This window comes from Neophocaena asiaeorientalis, unplaced genomic scaffold (genome assembly GCF_003031525.2).
Source record: "Neophocaena asiaeorientalis asiaeorientalis breed wild unplaced genomic scaffold, Neophocaena_asiaeorientalis_V1.1 scaffold148, whole genome shotgun sequence".
NCBI lineage: Eukaryota > Metazoa > Chordata > Mammalia > Artiodactyla > Phocoenidae > Neophocaena > Neophocaena asiaeorientalis.
This window is the reverse complement of record NW_020174050.1, coordinates 5,549,796-5,565,786: the sequence shown is the minus strand read 5'-3', so window position 1 is coordinate 5,565,786 and position 15,991 is coordinate 5,549,796. Positions and strand designations below refer to the sequence as shown.

Sequence of the window (15,991 nt, the reverse complement as noted above, 5' to 3'; positions counted from 1 at the left end):
TGTATATCTGCAGTGTCAGTTGTTGCTTTTCCCTTTGCATTTCTGAGTCTATTGATTTGAGTCTTCTCCCTTTTTTTCTTGATGAGTCTGGCTAATGGTTTATCAATTTTGTTTATCTTCTCAAAGAACCAGCTTTTAGTTTTATTGAGCTTTGCTATTGTTTTCTTTGTTTCATTTTCATTTATTTCTGCTCTGATCTGTATGATTACTTCCCTCTATTACCTTTAGGTTTTTTTTGTGCTTCTTTCTCTAATTGCTTTAGGTGTGAGGTTACGTTGTTTATTTGAGATGTTTCTTGTTTCTTAAGGTAGGATTTTATTGCTATAAACTTCCCTCTTAGAACTGCTTTTGCTGCATCCCATGAGTTTTGGGTCGTCGTGTTTTCATTGTCCATTGTTTCTAGGTATTTTTTGATTTCCTCTTTGATTTCTTCAGTGATCTCTTGGTTATTAAGTAGTGTTTGGTTTAGCCTCCATGTGTTTCTATTTTTTACAGATTTTTTCCTGTAATTGATATCTAGTCTCACAGCCTTGTCGTCAGAAAAGACACTTGATACGATTTCAATTTTCTTAAATTTATCAAGGCTTGATTTGTGACCCAAAATATGATCTATCCTGGAGACTGTTCCATGAGCACTTGAGAAGGAAGTGTATTCTGTTTTTTTTGGATGGAATGTCCTATAAATATCAATTAAATCCATCTTGTTTATTGTATCATTTAAAGCTTAAGTTAATTTATTTTCATTTTGGATGATCTGTCCATTGGTGAAGGTGGGGTGTTGAAGTCCCCTACTATGAATGTGTTACTGTCGATTTCCCCTTTTATGGCTGTTAGTATTTGCCTTATGTATTGGGTGCTCCTCTGTTGGGTGCATAAATATTTTCAATTGTTATATCTCCTTCTTAGATTGATCTCTTGATCATTATGTATTATCCTTCCTTGTGTTTTATAACATTCTTATTTTAAGGCCTATTTTATCTGATATGAGTATTGCTACTCCAGCTTTCTTTTGATTTCCATTTGCATGGAATAACTTTTTCCATTCCCTCACTTTCAGTCTGTATGTGTCCCGAGGTCTGAAGTGAGTCTCTTGTAGACAGGATATATATGGGTCTTGTTTTTGTATCCATTCCACCAGTCTATGTCTTTTGGTTGGAGCATTTAATCCATTTACATTTAAGGTTATTATCGATATGTATGTTCCTTTTCCCATTTTCTTAATTGTTTTCAGTTTGTTATTGTAGGTCTTTTCCTTCTGTTGTGTTTCCTGCCAAGAGAAGTTCCTTTAGCATTTGTTGTAAAGCTGGTTTGGTGGTGCTGAATTCTCTCAGCTTCTGCTTGTCTGTAAAGGTTTTAATTTCTCCATGAAATCTGAATGAGATCCTTGCTGGGTAGAGTAATCTTGGTTGTAGGTTCTTCCCTTTTATCACTTTAAATATGTCCTGCCACTCCCTTCTGGCTTGCAGAGTTTCTGCTGAAAGATCAGCTGTTAACCTTATGGGGATTCACTTATGTGTTACTTGTTGTTTTTCCCTTGCTGCTTTTAATATTTGTTCTTTGTATTTAGTTTTTGATAGTTTGATTCATATGTGTCTTGGTGTGTTTCTCCTTGGATTGATCCTGTATGGGACTCTCTGTGCTTCCTGGACTTGATTAACTATTTCCTTTCCCATATTAGGGAAGTTTTCAACTATAATCTCTTCAAATATTTTCTCAGTCCCTTTGTTTTTCTCTTTCTCTTCTGGGACCCCTATAATTCGAATGTTGGTACATTTAATGTTGTCCCAGTGGTCTCTGAGACTGTGCTCAATTCTTTTCATTCTTTTTTCTTTATTCTGCTCTGCAGTAGTTATTTCTACTATTTTATCTTCTAGGTCACTCATCCATTCTTCTGCCTCAGTTATTCTGTTATCGATCTCTTATAGAGAATTTTTAATTTCATTTATTGTGTTGTTCATGATTGTTTGCTCTTTAGTTCTTTTAGGTCCTTGTTAAACGTTTCTTGTATTTTCTCCATTCTATTTCCAAGATTTTGGATCATCTTTACTATCATTATTCTGAATTCTTTTTCAGGTAGACTGCCTATTTCCTCCACATTTGTGTTGTCTGGTGGGTTTTTACCTTGCTCCTTCATCTGCTGTGTGTTTCTTTGTCTTCTCATTTTGCTTAACTTACTTTGTTTGGGGTCTCCTTTTCACAGGCTGCAGGTTCGTAGTTCCTGTTGTTTTTGGTGTCTGTCCCCAGTGGCTAAGGTTTGTTCAGTGGGTTGTGTAGGCTTCCTGGTGGAGGGGACTAGTGCCTGTGTTCTGGTGGGTCAGGCTTGATCTTGTCTTTCTGGCGGGCAGGTCCACGTCTGGTGGTGTGTTTTGGGGTGTCTGTGGATTTATTTTGATTTTAGGCAGCCTCTCTGCTAATGGATGGGGTGTGTTCCTGTCTTGCAAGTTGTTTGGCATAGGGTGTCCAGCACTGTAGCTTGCTGGTCGTTGAGTGGAGCTGGGTCTTGGCCTTGAGATGGAGATCTCTGGGAGATTTTCGCCATCTGATATTACGTAGCGCTGAGACGTCTCTGGTGGACCAATATCCTGAACTTGGCTCTCCCACCTCAGAGGCACAGCCCTGATGCCTGGCTGGAGCACCAAGAGCCTGTCATCCACACGGCTTGGAATAAAAGGGAGAAAAAAAGAAAGAAAGAGAGAAGAAGATAAAATTAAAGAAAATAAAATAAAGTTATTAAAATAAAATACAAAAAATTATTAAAATTTTTTTGTAATAAAACCCCAAAAATCATTTAAAAAATATTTTTATGTAATTAAAAAAAAGAAAGAAGAGAACAACCAAACTAAAAAACAAATCCACCAATGATAAAAGTGCTGAAAACTGTACTAAAAAAAAAAAAATTTAAAAAACGGACAGAACCATAGGGCAAACGGTAAAATCAAAGCTATACAGACAAAATCACACACAGAAGCATAAGCATACACACTCACGAAAAGAGAAAAAGGGAAAAAAGTATATATATATATATCGTTGCTCCCTAAGTCCACCTCCTCAATTTGGGATGATTCCTTGTCTATTCATATATTCCACAGATGCAGGGTACATCAAGTTGATTGTGGAGATTTCATCCGCTGCTCCCGAGGCTGCTGGGAGAGATTTCCCTTTCTCTTCTTTGTTCCCATAGCTCCTGGGGTTCAGCTTTGGATTTGGCCCCGCCTCTGCGTGTAGGTCGCCTGAGGACGTCTGTTCTTTGCACAGACAGGATGGGGTTAAAGGAGCAGCTGATTTGGGGGCTCTGGCTCACTCAGGCCGGAGGGAGGGAGGGGTACGGAATGTGGGGCGAGCCTGCGGCGGCAGAGGCCGGCGTGACGTTGCACCAGCGTGGGGGCACCGTGCGTTCTCCCGGGGAAGTTGTCCCTGGATCCCGGGAACCTGGCAGTGGTGGGCTGCACAGGCTCCCCGGAAATGGGGTGTGGATAGTGACCTGTGCTCGCACACAGGCTTCTTGGTGGCGGCAGCAGCAGCAGCAGCCTTAGCGTCTGCCGCCCGTCTCTGGGGTCCGCGCTTTTAGCCGTGGCTCGTGCCCGTCTCTGGAGCTCCTTTAAGCAGCGCTCTTAATCCCCTCTCCTCGCGCACCAGGAAACAGAGGGAAGAAAAAGCCTCTTGTCTCTTCGGCAGTTCCAGACTTTTTCCCGGACTCCCTCCCGGCTCGCTGTGGCACACTAGCCCCCTTCAGGCTGTGTTCCCGCCACCAGTCCTCTCCCTGCGCTCCGACAGAAGCCCGAGCCTCAGCTCCCAGCCGCGCCCGCCCTGGTGGGTGAGCAGACAAGCCTCTCGGGCTGGTGAGTGCCCGTCGGCACTGATCTTTTGTGCGGGAATCTCTCCGCTTTGGCCTCCGCACCCCTGTTGCTGTGCTCTCCTCCGCGGCTCCGAAGCTTCCCCCCTCCGCCACCCGCAGTCTCTGCCCGCGAAGGGAATTCCTAGTGTGTGGAAAGCTTTCCTCCTTCACGGCTGCGTCCCAGAGGTGCGGGACCCGTCCCTGTTCTTTTTTCTCTGTTTTTTCTTTTGCCCTACCCAGGTACGTGGGGAGTTTCTTGCCTTTTGGGAAGTCTGAGGTCTTCTGCCAGTGTTCAGTAGGTGTTCTGAAGGAGTTGTTCCACGTGTAGATGTATTTCTTATGTATTTGTGGGGAGGAAGGTGATCTCCACGTCTTACTCTTCCGCCATCTTGAAGCTCCTCCCAAGTAAACAATCTTTGGAAGTTAATTTTTCCTTAAGTTAAACTTTCCTGACCCACATCAAATGAGTGCCCTGGCCCCTGAGCATCCACGCTTGGAGAGAGATTTTAAATAACCAGAATACTAAGAATGAGACTTCCATTGAATAAAAGAAGCCAGCAACTTTGGTAAAGCTTCTCCTTTTAGTGGCCCAACAGGGAATTCTGGGATACAGTAATACTTCAGAATGGTGCCCCAATATGTGTAATTCAGGACATTCCTTTAGAAAGGCTTGCAGGAAATAATGGGCTCAGACAGCTGTGTGTCTTTTCATTTTGAAGTCTTTGAAGAGAAAGAATTTTTAGAGTATACACTAGTTTTTGGACAGGTATAAGTAATAGCTGTCATTAAAGCAGCTTTAGGATTTAGGGTAAGTGAACTTGAGATGCTTGGATTATGATGCCTAGTATCTCTCCTTACTTTTGCTATTAACTAAAACCTAGAGGGAAGAAAGCAGATCAGAGTATTCTAATTGTGTCTTCCCATGTGCCTAAGGGGTAGCAGTCCTTGACTGGATTTTCCATTTCCTTTCAGGCAATTCTTTTCTGCTCACAACTTTCCTAGATAGTCGTCAGCACACTGGATATTCTCAGCCAATAGTAATGCTTCTCCTCTTCCTCTCTCTCAACTAATTCCTCAGCACTCTTGTGCCCCAGAAAGTCAGATTAAGCCATGGCTTCTGTCCAGTAAATTTCTTAATACTGTTAAAAATGTATCTTCTAAAAGTAATTGAGATTTTTAGAAGGCTTTGAAATTATATGAAGTAACTTTATTTTCTCTCAAATTGTGAGGTTATTTTGATTTCAAATAGCAACTAAGGAAAGAGTATTAATTTCTATATTCTCTGCATATTGGAACAGTATCAGCATAAAGTGATAGAAGGCCTGGAATGGGCTTGTTCCTTATTCTGAACCCACATCAGTTTCATCAACTGTCTAATGAATACAGGGTGTGTTGCTGGATTTAAACAGGGGATGTTAGTGGAATGGTTAATAGACCAGATGATGTGAACAGAATTGTGCAGTTAGAGAAGCTGGAAAGGTAATTCTTAATCAGTGGTTGGAATACAAACCCTGAGTAGCCATCTATTGTGGCCACACCAGTTTTTGAGAAATAATATGTAAAAGACTATTCTAGGCCATGGAACATTGCTCTTGGTCTGTATGTTGGCCCTAAAGTCGGATGTGGTATCCTAAATCAGTGACATGGGATAGACCTTCACCATCAGGTCACCTCTTGCCCCTCCATTTTAGAACCCAAACTAAATCAATCTCAGTAGTATCCTTGGCCCATTTTCCGTGTGTCCTACCTTGGCTGTCATTTACTTAGATTTAAAGGGGGAAAGTGGGAATTAAGGGGAGAGGGTGTGCCATGTAGTTCTTTAGGTGGGCTCACTGAAACCTAAAACAATGCAAGGAAGACCAAAACAAACTAGCAAACAAGACAAAGCAAATACACAATAATAGCAAATACCAAACAAACTGCCTCACCTTTGAAGAGACATCTACATTTCAAATAGATGTCTGTCCTCAGTGCCTTCATTACTTCTACCAGGTACCTTCCCTTAACAACCTAAAAAGGGCCTTGAAGGTGAAGAATACCTAGTACTTTCACTGCTGGTCGGATGGCCCGTCAGGGCTCCATCATAATTTATATGCCATTTAATCTGGGGAAATAACAACAAAGCTCTATAGCCTTTGAGTCCTTATTGCACCTGCATCTGGGGTCCAAGGAAAGGACAGCTCAGTCTCACCAGGTACACAACAAGTGGCGTACAAAAGGGCCCTAACTGAAGTGCAAAAGGAAGTGAAATACTTGGAAAAAGAATTCCAGAAAGTTCCAAAGTGCAAAAGGAAGTGAAGGGGAAGGAATAGTTCGTCCTGAAAAGGTTGAGGGGCACATATAGGAAAATTATTATATCCCTTACTTTCATATCTTTTCTTTGCTATCTGAGGCAGCGGCTTGAACAGTGTATATTTGAATATTTGTCAAATCACGAAGGTGGCAAGAACAAGGGAACCAGCAGAAAACTGTGTTGGCAGATAAAGGATGGAAAGGCATCTCTGAGGGATTTTATGTTCCTATCAAGCTGCATTCATCCCAGTTCAATTCCAAAAGAGCTGAGGGCTTAAACCTAGTCAGGTGGTCCAGATGGACCAAAAGTAAACCATAAGAGCAACTCTTATTCTCCTAGATCAAAGCCTAACCTAGATGTTTTTCTAATGGCCTCCTTAATCTAACTCTGGTTCTTCCTTGGTCTTCTGACCTAGGGGAGAGGTGAGGATGCAACCTGTCACAGTCCGATTACTCAGTGTATGTGGAAAGAAGGTTTTTAAGCCTTTGTTCCTTACATCAAAAGCTCCAACCTGACAACACCATGACTAAGAGTATGCTCAGCCATGACCTACATGTGAACACAGTTGGCCCTCTGTATCCGTGGGTTCTGCATCCATGGATTCAACCAACTGCAGATTGAAAATACTTGGAAAAAGAATTCCAGAAAGTTCCAAAGAGCAAAACTTGAATTTTCCACATGCCAGCAACTATTTACATAACATTTGTATTAGGGATCAACTCTGGACTTTTCAGGAAAACCATGAGAACGGAGGAACATCTTTAAAATAGGAGTGTGAGTCAGACACATAGCTATTAAGGATCGCTAGACCGCAGGCGGCTTTAGCAGCACTAACATTGGGAAAACATCAACAACTCTCAGCTGGAATATAACTACGTCCGACCCCGGTCACTTCGCCACAGTGTCGACGCTGCACTTGGGCAGCGAAGGCCAGGCCCACATCCTTGGTGGGGTAAACAACAGCAGCCAGACCTACCTCCTCAACAAAAGGGTCCCAACTCTAGCTTTCCAAAACTCTACCTGGAAAGTGACTCCTGAGGAGCCTTCTGAAAAAACCGTTCAGGTAAAACTATATCAGTAAGGATTAAATGAATACAGGTTTCCCCTGCCATGGGACAGTAGAACGTTCCTATGAAACTTTTCATAAGTTGAAATGGTGTAAAGCAAAGAAGCAATTACCTTAGGACACATCTTGCAAACAGATGCTCACAATAAATCAGGATAAAGAACAGATGCTTATAGTTCAGAGCTCTGGCGGCTTGATGCTGAGTGTAGTTCCCAGGGAAGGAGCTTGGCGGTGCCACTCTGGCTGTCTGGGGTGGGAGCTGCCTCTGTAACAGCTACTGCAAAACAAACACGGAATGCTATTTTCAATTTTCATCTTTTTTTTGTAAAAGTGAAAATCCTCTTTGGATTTTTTTCTTTTTTTTGCTTAGTGAAAACCTACAAATGTAGATCTTTTGTAAAAGCAAAGTGGTGTAGAGCAAACTTGCAAAAAACTGGGGGATATCTGTATCTGAATGCCTTCAATGAGACAGAAATGCATTTTCCTGCCAGGCGTCAGTCTGGAGGAGGGCAGTCCAGGGCTGTGTGGCGCAATCCAGGCACCCAAGGCCTGTTCACCTCAATGCTCTGCTCTCCCCAGAGTGTGGCCCTTGTAGTGGCTGGAGTTCGAGCCTCAAATTCTCGTTTTGGCCGGCAGATGGAAAAAAAAATATGATGAAGGAAGTTCAAAAGGCACCCTCCCACTGTCCTTTAAGGAAGGTCCAGAAACAACCATCTAACACTTCTGCTTACAGTTTATTAGCCAGACATAGTTATCTGGCCATGTTCAGTTGTAAGGGAGATGAGGAACTGCCACCTTTATTCTGTATGATTATATACCAGGTAAAACTCGGGAGTGTGATTACACTGGGAAACTAGAGAATGGGAGTACTGGTCCTTAGTTACTGTGGCAGAGACAGCTAGTTAGCCCCACCACACCCAGGTTACAGATGTGGTGCATATATACAATGGAATATTACTCAGCCATAAAAAGAAATGAAATCGTGCCATTTGTAGAGACGTGGATGTACCTAGAGACTGTCATACAGAGTGAAGTAAGTCAAAAAGAAAAAAACAAATATTGTATAATATTGCTTATACGTGGAATCTAGAAAAATGGCACAGATGAACTTGTTTGCAAAGCAGAAATAGAGACACAGATGTAGAGAACAAACTTATGGACCAAGGCGGGAAGGGGAGGTGGGATGAACTGGAAGATTGGAATTGACATATATACACTACTATGTATAAAATAGATAACTAATGAGAACCTACTGTATAGCACAGGAAACTCTACTCAGTGCTCTGTGGTGACCTAAATGGGAAGGAAATCTAAAAATTGGGGGCTAGTGTATACATATAACTGATTCACTTTGCTGTACAGCAAAAACTAAGACAATGTTGTAAAGCAACTATACTCCAATAAAAAGTAATTTTAAAATGTGAAGAAGGTTTATTGGATTATTTGCTATTTATTAGTGATCAGAAACTGAAAGAAACAGAATATTTAACAAGTTTTGTGGCCCAGGGAGCAGGGAAAGGTGGTAAGGAATGATCACATAGCAACATGGTGGACATCTATACTTGTCTCCTGGGTTCGTACTTGAGAATGAGGAGGCCCTGGAAGCCTAAGGGACTTGTCAAAGGTCAGGTAACTATCACCTGCCAGTAACTATACCCCACGACTGACTCCCAACCAGTATCCTCTCATGCCTCATGGATACCCAGTGCCCTACAGATAAGGAAGATTTCTCTACTCTGTACCTAAGAGATTACTCACGTTTTACGTGGCAGATTCAATAGGATGGCCAAGAGACAAAAAACAAAAGGGAAGAAATTCCTATTTATTACTATTGTGTACTTTACCAGTGTCAGTCGTCTGAGTCAAGACCCCAAAGTCTATAAACTCCCAACACTCCTCTGCCTCTGTACAGCATTCCCAGCAGGTGATCTGGCCTCTGCTTGAACCTCCTCAGTGACGGGAGAGCTACTTTGAGATAGCCCACCCTGATTCATGTTGCTTTAGTTGTTACGTAGTTCCTGATACAGAAGAGAAAATATCTTCCCCCCATTTTGCAAAAAAGGCTCTGAATGAATTTAAAACCATGCTAAAAAGTATTTGTGGAAAGAGCGGTTACTATTCTTAACTTAATATCAAGATTTGGGACATACCCTAGAGTCCTTTGAAAACATAATTTGTAACCTAACTCAAGAGTTACAACTAGTTGAATACCTAAAACCATTCTAACTGTTGGGTTAGTGAGTTCACAGGTGATTGGTTGATATGTTATACTCATTGCTATTTAAGAGATTCATTTAGGATAAAAGAGGACAAGGAAACATCCTGTAAGATGGGAGATGGAGAAGTAGGAGGCTCTGAAGTATTGTGGTATTTTATGTGCTAGTGGGGAAAACAAAAGCTACAAATTGAAGAACTTTCAAGGGTCTTGATTTTCATATTTCACATTCTAGGAACTTATTTTTATAATTTAAAAAAAGGTTATGATAGTAAATTTTATGTTATTTTAATTTTATCACAATAATTTTTTAAAGGTGGGGGGAGGTATGGTACAGGAAATGAAAACAGCAATAGTTTCAGAGTTGACATGTCAAATTATACTTGGTCTCTTCTCCAATCCACATTATCTGAAGGAACATTGCCAATTGGCGAGTCAGAGTTTTGTGCAATGGTTTGCTTTTATAACAGGTGCACTTTTTAATCCCCTGAATGGACTGGTAAACAAGAGGTAGGGATACACATTTATAACCCTGGATGTTCTGGAAATTTTTAAATATATATTTTCTAGTAAATAATTAGATTGTCCCAGATGGCCACACACATTTGACTCTCCATAAACACTGCTTGCTCACACATATTTTAATAGAATTATGTCAATAGGGAAGGTGGACTTTCATCATCGAACTTGAGCTGAACTATACAGAAGTCCATCTGAATCATAAACAAAGGTCTATAAATTTGATGTATAGGCCCAGATGTTGAAGAGTAGGTGGGATAAGAGGGCTTTCCAGGAAAATACTGAAAAACCAAGTTCCCATCCTCAAAGGCTTTTCAAGGTTTGTGAGTCTTGTTCATGTTACTGGAAGCTCTACACAGCAGTTATTTCATCTGCTCTTGGGAAACATACATATCCACCTAGTGAACTGTAATTTCTCAAAGGCCAAACCTGGGTGCCATTCTTTCACCAATTTCCGCATGTCTTATGGCCACCAGTGCTCTCTCCTGCCTCGCCATCACGAGTTAGAAAATAACAACTGCCATGACAGGTACAGAGAATTACCTAGTTCCTCTTACCTACTGGATTGTGAGTCTTTTGAAGTCAGGCTCCATTGTGTTTTACACATAACAGATAGTCAAATAATTGTTGGGTGCTGTAGGAAAGCAGAGGAAGGAACAATTAATTTCAGCTCCTGCATGAAAGGAAGGTCAGAGCCACTTTCATGTAAAACCTTCGGAGTTGGCCCAGTAAGGATTTTCTTTCTATTTTTTTTTTCTTTTTTCTGGAAGGACCCAGTGCAAACAATTTAAAGAAATGTTTCTTAAGATAGGAACAAACTCACAGCCAGCGAGCAAACATTTGGCATAGAGAAGATTCAAATATGTTCTGCCCAGGGTTCCAGGATCACCAAATACCAATATCATTTTTTCTCTAACGGTCCAGGTTGAACATGAATTGTGTTTGGGGGAGGGGACAGAGGGGCATGTGAGCCACCTACAGCTAATTCATTTTCTCCCAGTTTTGAAGCGACAGCTCAACCAGCGCCATGGATTTTAAACTTTTATTTTTAGCCACAGAACCTCATCTTTTTGCAAACAAATTCTTACCCACAATCCCTATATTTAGATTAAAACAGGTGAAAGTGCAGCAGCGCAGGTGGAAGCAGCAGGAGCCCAGCCACTCCACTGAGCCCCCTCCCTTCCCCCAAAACCTTCGGGCCACATCAGCTGAAACGCAGACTCAAAGGACCAGTTTGAGGCCCACAGACAACCTGACGCAACCTGGTAAAAATCCATGGAAAATGTGCTTGTGAAGCAAAATGGACCCAGGAAAACCCCGCACAGGCTCCGCAAGGTCTAGGGCTATTTATTTTCTGCTGCCCCTCCCCTCCCCCACCCATCTGGGAATGGGGAACTGTGGTGCTCAGGATTGCATCACTGCCACACAGCCTTTCCCCTTCCTCTTCTCCACTGGGGACCTTTCAGCACAGTCTCTGCTCATCACGCCTCTTGAAGTCAAAGCTGTTTCCCTGGGGAGGGGAGCTACATGTTGTAAATAAGAATCTGGGCTCTGAGGCTGACTCTGGGCTCCAGGACTTGCTGGGTGCAGGCGCCTAGGTACTCACTCTCATTTTGTCCTAGATTTCCCGCTCACGCTAGAGGGACAGTAACAGCACCTGCCCTATAGGGTTGTCGTAAGGATTAATAAGAACCCTGGGACAGGGCCAGGCACAGAGTAAATGTTTGGGAAATGCTGGGTATCATTAGGAACACAGTCGGTTTGCTTGCCTGATGCTGGAAAACCAGCTGAAGCGGCTCACTCCATCTGCACCTAATTTCCTGGGTCACCTGAATGTTCCTTGCTGGCTGCAAGCCAAACACGCGGTCTCAGCGATCACTCCTATGTGTATTCCTATGCATGTGTCAGTTTGAGAAGTATTGGAGCACATCAGGCGCCACTGCTTTCCTCCTGCACTCTATGCACCAAACCTTTAATGACAACTCTCAGAAGCTTCTAGAAACTCCAACTTTTGTCGGTTCTGTTTTTCCCCAAAGATACTTTGTTATTCAGCCCTTATAGTTCTGAGCTGGCCTTCTCTTTCTTAGATCATGAAAACCCATGTTAAACAGTTTTTAATTGGTACAAGCAGGACTGACTAAATAATCTTCAGGACCCAGTGAAAAATGAAAGCCTGGGGTGCCTTGTTCACAATAATTAAGAATTTCAGGGCAGTGATAGCAGAGCATGAAACCAAGTGCAGGGCCCTTCTGTCACATGTCTATGAAGCTGGCCCTGAATACAAACGTCAGCATCTTTAAAGCCTTTGCTTCGTTTATCTATGTCACAGTCAGGATAGGATATTCAATTTACATGATGAGATTTCCCTTTTTTTTATGCAGGAAGGACTGAAGGACAGAAAGTACATATATATGACACTTGTTTATTCCTCCCACAGAAAATTGTTGTAAATAAGAGGCAAGAGATTCTGTCCAAAGGTCTATATGACAGATTCTTATAGAAGCAGGAAAATGGTATTTTCTCTTTCTGCTGGGGAAAGAGCGCAGTTTTTTTTTTTCTTGGATTCCCTTATGACACTTCATTTTAGCAAACACCCCAGAATCTCATCTTTCAGCTGTCACCAGTCTCAAAAAGATCTCACTATTCTTAAAGGTGTTGTACTTGCTATTTACGAAGGAGGTTAACTGTTCACTTATCAGTACTTCTTTTGTTGTGCTGTGAGGAATCCTCATAGGAACCGAGCTGACTTTTCTGCTCTCTTAATGGTGATTCCCCCCAGAAGCAGAGCCTGAGTTAGGATATAATTATCAATAGATTATTGGGAGATGCAGCGAAGGAGGGAAGGGAAGACAGCCAAATAAAAAGGTGAATTATTAAGCCAGCTATCCCAGAGATTGACTGGAAATTAATCATGTTGAAAGACCCTGAGATACAGTGAGATACCACAGACCATCGAAATATCTCACCCGGGGGCTCAGGGGGCTGGGGCCTTTAAACACCAACTCCTATCAGTCAGTGATTGAGAACTGCTGGGGGTGGGCGGGCTAATGCAGCCAGTGCACTCTGGGATGGTAAGGCCTCAGGGACAGGCAGATGCTGGGAGCGTCTGCTACAACTGCAATATTAAATTGGAAAGCAAGTCTACACTGCAAGAGAAAATTGGAAAGCAGACAGCTTTGGGTTCCAAGATCAGCGCTACTGATTAGCTGCAGGATGATTTGGGGTAAGTTAACACACGAGCCTGTCCTTCACCTATAAAATAGAAATACTACCTCACCTACTTTCAGGATTATCGGGGTGATTAGAACTGTATGAAGCATCAGACATAGCCTTTTATTGTATATAGAGAGCTGCCATTAAATTGTTTTTAAACTAGTATGTATTTCTCAAACTCAAATATTCATAACTTTCACTTGAAAATCTTGTTAAACTACAGATTTTGATTCAGCATACTTGGGTCGGGCATGAGGTTCTGCATTTCTAGCAAGCTCCCAGGTGATACGGATACTGCTGGTCCATGGACCACACTTTATGCAATAAGATTTTAAACCATTCTAAAAGTTGTGGTTTTTTTCTAATTATAATATGCAGTAACTCGTAAAATATTTTCCCTGGATCCACTGAGTTTCATCATAGCAACAACAAAAAAAGTTTGATTGTATTTGTGACAGCTGTTAGCCTTATACGGCACATAACAACCAGCTGGGTTGATCACCACTAATAAACCGAACTGACTGGGGTTCCCAAAGCAGAGTTACACAGGGAAAAAGTACAGAATGAAAAATATATAGGCTAGATAAGTATTTCAGCATTATGGGAAACCTAAGAAAAGAAAAAAGTTGCATCATTATTAGAGAATGAGGAAAAGGAAGAGAGCCCAAAGGCATATTTCTAAGCAATTCATGACACTAATCCAAAATTAATGTGATGTGCTTTGAGACGTTTCCTATGTACCATACATTATGTAGGGTAATGATGTAAAAGAATGTACGTGGTGTTTACAATCTGTGGAGGGGAACAGACACATACATGCAGAGACTAAGCAGTAAAAATGTGGATAAATAGTTCTCCTTAGTGGGAGACTTTTGTTAGGCACAGGGAGATTATCTTGGTCTGGAATACCTAGGAAAAGTATAGTTGGAAGGGGGTTTTCAACTGAGCCTTCAGAGGACAAGAGAGTCTTGAGTTTGAATATAGTGGGAATACATAGGGAAATGGTCATAACTTTAACAAAATGGTTCTAGAAAATGTGCCTCAAAAAGGGCATTGTTTAGGAATATATGTTGTCAGTAACAGGGCTTGGTTATGAACTGTGGCCCACAATGTACTTATTGACCCCTAGCTGAGGCAGGTAGAGGTCAAGGAGCAGGGGGCAAATAGAAGCATCATCGCTAAGAATATGGAAATTGGAGTCAGATGTGGCTTCACACACAGATTTCAATAAGAACTAGATGTGTGGCTTGGAAACGCTGATCACTCTGAATCTCCTTTCTTATCCATAAAATGATGAGTTCATGTTTTCTAAATAGGATTGAGGTGATGATTAAATGAGATAATTCATGAAAGGTAACCCATGTGTATTCCTGAGCACAGGGCCTGGTTCATAGTCAGTGTTTGAAAAGTAGTGAGTATTAACAGAATCAAAACAGAAAGGAGAAAGGCCAGCAAAAGTTTTTAAGAAAAAAGGAAGAAAGAAAGAAACCTAATTGTGGTCACAGCAGTGCTTATGACCAGGAAGTTCTAGGAGGTGAAGGGGGTCACAAAGACTGGGGCTCCAAGATACCTGGAAGCACATAGCTTCAGTTTATATTGTCAATCACACACGCACACAGCATATTTTAATCTTTCATATAAGAGAAGGGTGGGTGGATGGCTGCTAGATGTGCTGCCCCCCTCAGGAATAAAGATTCCATTGCCCCACCACACTGGGGGTTCCTTCTAGCTGAAGAGAGCCACCTTGCTCAGAGTCACACCCCTCCCCTGTGGTCCCCATCCAGTGACTGTTGGTGCAGAGGTGCCGGCTGAGGAGCTATCCACAACTCTGAAGGGTTGAGTCCATCTTCAGAAATTGCCACAGGGTTGACTGAAGCTTCATTTAGATGGCATCACATCTCAGTTTCTCCTTCTACTCAATCCTGTTTCCTTCCTTTCCCTTCCACAAGTGTTGAACCCAAGGACACTCTGTAATAAATCTCTTGCATGGTAATCTCCATCTTAGTGTCTGCTTCCTGGAGGACATATAGCTCTTGGCACAAGGTGGTAGTGTAGGTATTAAAATGATCACAGGTAATGAATTTGTATGGTGTATGTGGAAGGAAATACACTAGCTGGTGCTAGTTTCCACCATTGGAGAAATATGAAGGAAATCTTAACTTTAAAGACAATTGAATTGGGTGACTTTTCTAACTCAGTTGAGACTTTAGAAAAAAGATAAGCTGGGGTGAAAGGCTGAGGTTCTCCTTAGTAGCCTATAAAGAAGCTCTCATGTCCTTCAAGAGGAGAGCTGAGAAAGTTGAGGTCAAGACCCAGGAACTAGCATTAGAGTAGCCAAATTTCAATGGAGGTTAAACTCTCAGCCTAGACAGATCTGCTATGCCAAAGTCAGGACCCTGCTTGGGTAAAAATAAAACTCTGACATGTGGGATGGGCACGCCCGGGTAGATTACCATTCCCCACCCCTATCTCGAATCACCAGATTCCCAGGAGCCCTACAGAAGTAGTCTGCCCATCCCTAGTCAAGGGTAGTACTCTTCTCTTGTTCAAAGGCAGTACAGAAGTTTTTTCCTTACAAGACAGCATGTGCCAAAGTCAGGATCTGGCCCAACCCTACTGACTCACTCGGCCGCTAGGTCTATAACTATAAGTTGCAGCAAACACAGCCAGAGACATGGTGGGCATGAGAAGGGAGGAAAGAGACTATATCCCAAAGGAGCTACAGGACCTCGTCCTCCTTTATAAACATGCACTGGAAGATTATAGATAGGATTGGTTTCTGAGGGTGTTAGAATATTGCTTGAGCACAGAGTTTATCAATTTGAGAGACTCTTCTAGGATTATGTGATT

The 15,991-nt window shown here is 42.1% G+C and overlaps 1 long non-coding RNA gene across 1 annotated transcript in view; it reads right to left on the bottom strand.

Annotated features, from left to right (window-relative positions):
* Positions 1–2,431: 2,431 nt before the first annotated feature.
* LOC112405609 (uncharacterized) overlaps positions 2,432–15,991 on the bottom strand; it is a 170,878-nt gene continuing 157,318 nt past the window's right edge. Inside the window, exons 4-6 of the long non-coding RNA XR_003004395.1 lie at positions 10,486–10,562; positions 7,308–7,471; positions 2,432–2,658 (exon numbers count right to left, since the gene is read on the bottom strand). This is a non-coding gene — a long non-coding RNA (uncharacterized LOC112405609). The remainder of the gene's footprint in view (positions 2,659–7,307; positions 7,472–10,485; positions 10,563–15,991) is intronic.